Source organism: Watersipora subatra, chromosome 6 (assembly GCF_963576615.1).
Source record: "Watersipora subatra chromosome 6, tzWatSuba1.1, whole genome shotgun sequence".
NCBI classification, from domain to species: domain Eukaryota; kingdom Metazoa; phylum Bryozoa; class Gymnolaemata; order Cheilostomatida; family Watersiporidae; genus Watersipora; species Watersipora subatra.
Genome location: NC_088713.1, coordinates 5,629,729 through 5,638,023, shown reverse-complemented (window position 1 = coordinate 5,638,023; position 8,295 = coordinate 5,629,729). Strand labels below are relative to the sequence as shown.

Here is an 8,295-nt window from a genome sequence, read left to right as displayed (position 1 = left end):
GTTGAGTGTTTCAACAGTTTATACTTAAAATTCTTCTCTCACAGGGTGCTATTGATCATATTTAAAATTAATTAAATCAATACTCTTGCCATTTCATGAAGTAATTTAAATTTGGTTTTCAACTTACCGAATATTGACCAAAGTCCATAATCAAAACAAGTCTCATAATTATTAATCTTAAAATAACTCTTTGGAATCTTAAAATATTTATAATTGCATAAACGGATTAAACCTAGGACACTAAAGAAATGTCAACAACAATTTAAACTTGATTAAGGAACTGGTGCTGAACCAAGTCTGAGAATTTGTTTTTTCTTTGCGTAAATAAAAGGTGTCTCCAACTGTTTGACTAAAAAAGTGACTGGTGACTTGGGTTTCCTACACTTGTACATATTCGGTCACATGTGTACATAATAGAAACTTTGTGGATTGCCTAGAGGCTTCTAAATATCTACGTAAATTTATACGTACATTTACAAACTGGCGTCTGAGGTCATATCATCTAAAGGAAGCTCTCAAAAAGTATTGGTGGCTATTTTTATATGACTTATGTTTCTTCTTACTTTCCAAATACTAAAATTAGGGTGCCTATAATTGGTGCAGTAATAGGAAAAGCACCCAATAAAATTGAACACGTAGTATACCAGCTATGCTGTCTTTGTTACATAACCAAAGTTAACAAGAAGTAATACAGACTGGTGCCATGATAAAAAATGCCTAAATCATGCCCACAAAACTAGTCTAAATAATAGAATACATGTAAAAAGAAGACCTGACAGATCTTTTGCTTGACCAAAGGCTTGGAACCTACAGAAACTGCAGATAGATGAGTAAGAAAATTGTTACGATAGAGTGGGCCCCCGTGATATGTGGTTAGGAGCTCGCCGCTTATTCATACACTCGCTAAATCACCTATAACTCAGTATTCAATCAATTCTTCTTGCAATAATCATAAAGTTTAAGGTGGCATCTGAATGACTCTGTGGCTTGATGTCGGCTGAATCTGAGAAGTTCCCAACGACACTTTTTTTGTTTTGCTGGCAAGCTACAATTTGATAGTGACCTTGCCACTGCATTAGTTTCCTGAACAAGAGTTGTCGCTAAATGTTCAAGTTTTGTTTTCTATTATTGTTAGATTATTTTCAATCCAGCTGAAGGTTTTGCACTACTTGGTTGAATTGAAAATCAACAATGATTAGTACTCAGGCATTTTAGAAATTCTCCATCATCAGTTGATATTTGTGATATGTAGTGATAATTTTTGATTTAGTAAAATTTTGAATGTTTAATAAAGGATGTCTCCTAGTTACGCAATCAAACTTAAAACAACATCACTATACCCTCTTGTTAATACAAGATCTCAGACGTTAACTTTGAAATAAACATAAACTGCAGTTACATATTTTAGCTGTTCCCCTATAAAATATTTTTCTGTCGCGAAACACTTTCTAAATTAAAAGGTGGTGTGGCTAACAAGAGTTTTGAAAAGTGTTTTAAATAACAAGACATTCCTGACATTTTATAGAATACAAACCTTTGGATCCCTGGCAAACTAAAACCAGCTTCATGAGTTTTAGCTACTGAAATAAATCATTCTTTTTTTATAAAACTAGTTCAATTTATAACAAAAAACTTGAGATTTCTTCTAAAATTGCACAAAATATATATAAAAAATATTATATACAGCTCGACTTTGTGAAAGCTGAACCCTCCAATTGTCAATGGATACCTCTGACAAAACATCACAAAAAAGTCTGTTGCAATTTGCCATACACAATATTTATTTATTTAGTAGGACGCGTATCAACAAACTAGGAATTAACTTCTATACCATTAGTTTTAGTTTTATGCTACTGAAACACTATCAAGGCTTATTTTTCCTTGAAAACTGGTGCTAAGAACTCAGCAAACCCCTAACCAGTTTCTTATAAGGCAGGTTTACAGCCATTATAGACTAAAACATTAAATTATTCATAAAGTTCTCAGATTAATGTTAGTGCTGATGCTTAACCATTTTACTGTTGTCAACGGATACCCCTTAACTCAGATTTATCCAAAAAAGATTAAAGTTACTTTAGTTCTCCTAGAAATGTGAGTGGGGAAAGAACTGAAAATAATTAAATAATTAATAATTGAATAATAATTAAATAATTAAATAAACAGTGTCTGTGAAGACAGACTATAAAAACTTACAAATGATAGTTGGAACTTGGATTGGTTGTGTTTAATCACAGTATATATAACGTTTGAGTTGTTAATTATATTGGTTTGGGACCTTAAGTTTGATTTGATCAGTTAGTGGTTAAATCTTTTGAACAGCAACTGCAGAATCTAGTCACTCTAGCACTGTTGGTAGCTAGTTTCTGGCAATGTTTCTGGCTACGGGCATAGTAATGAACTTATTTGCAGAACCAAACAATTTGGTATGAAAATTTCAGCGAAATGACAACTCCAAAGGTTGAATAACCACCATGTAACAAACAAGAGACTTGATCATGTAGTTGGTTACTATCACTGAACCCTATGTTACTAGGGTACATAAAAAGCTTGATACAAATTATTAATTCAATTCAGCAGTAAAAGCTTATTGGCATATATAGCAAGTAGTACCTCCATAGCTTGTCTATGCAATTAGTTAGGTACACCTATATAATTTTTTTACAAATTTGACAATTGGCACCGACATAGTCTAGACAGTCATACTTCAACTTACGAGCTTAATGCGTTCCGAGACTGAGCTCGTATGTCAATTTACTCGTATGTTGGTGCAATTTATTTATATATAGAACAATTAAATATATAGTTATTGGTTTCCATACTCTGTAAATGCAAATAAAACACTCAAAACAATATATTGCAACAGAAAGAACATGTTGATTATTGTCCTAACTTACTACTTGCTTTCAAAAAGCAACAAATAAAAAAGAATGCAAGGAAATGTGTTAAATTAAAATGTAAAATTAAAGACATACAATAGCAGCTAACGCTAGCATTTGCCAGAGAGAGATATATAAGTTATCCTTCATTAAAACAGTTGACTTTGATAAATTTGGATTTTATCAAAGTCTTAAAAGACAAACTTAGAAGCAAATCTAAAAGCAAACTTTCATTTTTAACTTAACGTAATTAAAATTTCTTCGGCGTTCATAGTTTGAAGTTTCTCACGAGTTTGCTAATTTTTCCTTTGTTTCGCTTTCACGACTAGCCGGCCATTTTAAGATGAACCTATCTAATTACGTTTGCCTTTGTCACCCTTTCAACATGTCGCGATTAGGACGAACACAGGTGTCGTCACAAAGGTTTAATGCCCGACCACTAGCCAAGTTGTCCAAATGTCTATTTTTATAGTTTTGATAGATAGCAACGACCTTTTCAGATAGCGTTGTTTCAGTTACTCTGTCACCGGCCAATTGTTTATCTTATATCCAATGCCTGAGCGGTCTCTCCATCAGCGGTGGTGAAGATTGCCGCGCCGTTTAGAAACTACTGTTAATACTTTTGCGAGCTAAATGCCATGATTATAATCCTTCTGTTTGATAAATGTGGATGTAATTCTGTCATATTGCTGAGTTAGCTCAATCATGCATACACATTTCGCATATTTTTCAATAATTTTCCGTTTAATATCAATTTGCTTTTTCTTTGCATTATTTTTCATTTTACTGGCAAACTTTCGGTCTACGCAGAGTACTTTTAATTCACATAATTCTGCACTGAAAAGCGTGCACAAAAACATGGTACAAAAGTATAACCTGTGCAGTTGAAAAATACAGATTGATGCTGTTGTCACGAAACACCGCCGGCATACTTGGCAACTGACTCACAGGCTCGTATCTCAAATATGGCTCATATGTTAGTGCTAAAACTTGCTTAAAAGCTGGCTCGTATCTCAAGTTTCTTGTATGTTGGAGCACTCGTAAGTTGAAGTATTACTGTATATATTTTGTGATTGCCCTCCTATAGTTCATCATGTTTGTCTAGTAGCGCGTGTAAAGAGTGTCTGCGCGTCTTATTACTGACACTTGCCAAAGTCAGCAACATATAACTAGTGATACCTGCCAAGCTTTCTGTGCATCAAAGTAGTGAGTGCAGCTGGTACAAAGTTGTAATTTAGTATACTCCGGCAGTCTAGTAAACTTTGTGTGTTCTAATTGCGTGACCTGTGATGTTTTCCCAACTATGTGTATGCAATGTGTGTGTATGTGTATGTTTTTCCCCACTCAATTACTTTATCTCACTAGTGAGTACAGCCGGTACAATATTTACTCAATTAACAACACTTTGGTAGTCTAGTGCACTGTGAAAGACTGTCTGGTTTTTATAACTTTAAGTAGAATTATTTTAAGATGCTGGACAGTGAACTGGGACATGTGTTAGCAGTTTGGTCTGTCAAACTGAAGGTGATTATTTCAAATCTTGTAACCTGTATTTTTTTCAGCTTTCAACTCTGGCTCTACAAAGATAGACACTGATTTTATTATTATGAGGACTAGCTCCCTGGTAGCCTGGTGTGCCATGCGATATCCTCAAGTGTAATAACTAAATGATAAACTATTATATAACGTGGTAAGGTAGTCGATTGTCATAGGTCAACCAAGCCAGAATTTGAGAGTGCAAATACCATAGAAAGTAATATTTTTTCTCTAAACTTCCAAGCATAGCATTGTACAAACAGAAAAAAACTCTTGCTTCATCAAAAATTGCAAAAAGTCCATGCGCCAAAATAGCAAAAAACGATATGTTAATACAAAAAATGAATGTGCGACTCTGTGAAGCTATAGAGCTCTGCACAGTCAGAGTTGTATAACTCTACAAAGTCTCGCAACAAAAACCAAAAACAGAAACGCTTGTTTCTGAACAAACCCTATAGACCTACGGATATCCAATGGAATATTCATTCATTGCTTTCAACACTCTTTTTTTTTTGCTTTTACTTGACGTTTTCACCAAAAAAATTTGTTAGAATATTTTTGTAGAGTATTCTGTCGTTTTCAAATAATGTATGATACAACACTCAAATTAGCAGCAACTGCTAATGGGAGTAATTTTTGTTCGTTAATGTTGCGGCCTCTTCGATATAACTTATATATATATATATAAAGAGTGGGCATGGATTGTTTGTTTCAAAACCAGTGAGCTTCCATATACACATCAGTTAGTCACAGACCTCTGTGAAACTCTACGACACTGATTCACTGACGGTAGCGTACAAATCGCGATTATTTTACTTATGACTATTAGTAGTATAGTGAGAGCAGATCTACACATTTATGCACTTAAAGTTGGATTTTGGGTACATTTTAGCCCGAGAACCTCGGAGAATGGTGTTGTCTGATGGAAAGTTTGGGGGGGGGGGGTAGGTGTGTGAGTGTTGGGAGCTAAGGTTATGAAGTTTGAGAGGAATTGTGGGAAGGATGCGGTGCTGGTCGAGAGGAATTGTGGGAAGGATGAGGTGAAGAGGGCGATGGTTTCGGGTTTCGATGCGATGGGTTTGGGGTTCGGGTGTCGACGAGTTGAGCGATCGATCGTCGAATGGTTGGGGATGGGTTGGCGACCGGTGGGGTGAACGGTGTTATGTCGTTTCGGTTGAATGAACGCTATTCTCAGTACTTTATTAACACACCTGATGATCTCTTACTACACTTTATAATAATTGTACACATACTTATTATCTGTACTTTGTTAACACACCTGGTGATCTCTTACAGCACTTTATAATAATTGTACACATACTTATTCTCTGTACTTTATTAACACTCTTGATGATCTCTTACTACACTTTATAACAACTGTACACATACTTATTATCTGTACTTTGTTAACACACCTGGTGATCTCTTACAGCACTTTATAATAATTGTACATATACTTATTCTCTGTACTTTATTAACACCCCTAATGATCTCTTACAGCACTTTATAATAATTGTACATATACTTATTCTCTGTACTTTATTAACACTCCTGATGATCTCTTACAGCACTTTATAATAATTGTACATATACTTAATATCTGTACTTTATTAACACTCTTGATGAACTCTTACAGCACTTTATAATAATTGTACATATACTTATTATCTGTACTTTAATAACACTCCTGATGATCTCTTACTACACTTTATAATAATTGTACATATACTTATTCTCTGTACTTTATTAACACTCCTGATGATCTCTGACAGCACTTTATAATAATTGTACATATACTTATTCTCTGTACTTTATTAACACTCTTGATGATCTTTTACAGCACTTTATAATAATTGTACATATACTTATTCTCTGTACTTTATTAATACTCCTGATGATCTCTTACAGCACTTTATAATAATTGTACACATACTTATTCTCAGTACTTTATTAACACTCCTGATGATCTTTTACAGCACTTTAGAATAATTGTACACATACTTATTCTCTGTACTTTATTAACACTCTTGATGATCTCTTACTACACTTTATAATAATTGTACACATACTTATTCTCTGTATTTTATTAACACTCTTGATGGACTTTTACTACACTTTATAATAATTGTACACATACTTATTCTCTGTACTTTTTTACCACACCTGATGATCTCTTACAGCACTTTATAATAATTGTACATATACTTATTCTCAGTACTTTATTAACACTCTTGATGATCTCTTACAGCACTTTATAATAATTGTACATATACTTATTCTCAGTACTTTATTAACACTCTTGATGATCTCTTACAGTACTTTATAATAATTGTACACATACTTATTCTCAGTACTTTATTAACACTCCTAATGATCTCTTACAGTACTTTATAATAATTGTACATATACTTATTATCTGAACTTTATTAACACTCCTGATGATCTCTTACAGCACTTTATAATAATTGTACACATACTTATTCTCAGTACTTTATTAACACTCCTGATGATCTCTTAATACACTTTATAATAATTGTACATATACTTATTCTCTGTACTTTATTAACACTCTTGATGATCTCTTACTACACTTTATAATAATTGTACATATATTTATTCTCAGTACTTTATTAACACTCCTGATGATCTCTTACAGCACTTTATAATAATTGTACATATACTTATTCTCAGTACTTTATTAACACACCTGATGATCTCTTACAGCACTTTATAATAATTGTACATATACTTATTATCTGTACTTTGTTAACACACCTGATGATCTCTTACAGCACTTTATAATAATTGTACATATACTTATTCTCTGTACTTTATTAACACTCTTGATGATCTCTTACAGCACTTTATAATAATTGTACATATACTTAATATCTGTACTTTATTAACACTCTTGATGAACTCTTACAGCACTTTATAATAATTGTACATATACTTATTCTGAAGATTCAAATTTATAAACCCTTCTCCGAAAAGGTCTATATTTAGTTCGCTGATACCCAGGATCCTACAATTGCAATGATTATAGTCAGAGTAGAATACGCAGACAAATTAAAACACAGTCAGGTCTTACTTTGAATTTCAATTCCAACACCTTTTGTTTTAAAGTGAAGTTATACAAATATTAATTACTGTTTTCACAGACTGTTACTCATTTTAATATTCCTACATACCAATTGGAGTGAATTTTGTTGAATGTATTTGATCTTTAGTTACATGTTTTATCATTATACAACGATATTAGACGAAATAAATATAATGTAATACTTACTTTTAAAGTCAATGTAACATCGAAGTTACAAAATAATTCTTCTCTTTGTCGCTGCATGACCAATGATTTCTACAATAATTTCCAAATTACTTTGTATAATTTAATTGTTTCATTTAAGCAAACCCTATAATTCGAAATATATTTAATATGTAGTTTATATTCTCAAGTTTCCTTTAATCAAAAATATAATTTAGTAAAATATTATAATGTAATACTTACTTTCTTTTGAAGCTTGATCTTGTTTCGAAAAGCCTTCTGTTTTTCAGGATCTACCTCTCTACCCCAAGGGCAGTAGCCCCATATCTCCACACACGTGTCGATGCAATTTGTCTGAGTTAGGAGTCTATCCACGTTTTTGTCTCGAGCACACATTGTAAACTATTATAAATAAAATGAGATGAAAAACTTACTCTTTCTCGTTGCTTATATAGTAAGTAGAAGCAATGTTATGGTTCATTAAATTTGTGTAATTTATGTTCACGAAATTGTAAAATCAGCTAAACAGTTTTCGCGAAATTCACTTTCGCGAAATTCAATTTCGCGAAAGTTGACTATATAATATATATGTGTAATTTCGCGAAATACAATTTCGCG

At 32.7% G+C, this 8,295-nt stretch overlaps 1 long non-coding RNA gene across 1 annotated transcript; it reads right to left on the bottom strand.

Annotated features, from left to right (window-relative positions):
* Positions 1–7,370: 7,370 nt before the first annotated feature.
* Positions 7,371–8,073, bottom strand: LOC137398943 (uncharacterized). The gene is made up of 3 exons (XR_010979072.1): positions 7,921–8,073; positions 7,702–7,770; positions 7,371–7,437 (listed from the first exon to the last, which is right to left on the bottom strand). It is a non-coding gene; the product is annotated as an uncharacterized lncRNA (long non-coding RNA).
* Between the last annotated feature and the right edge of the window lie 222 nt (positions 8,074–8,295).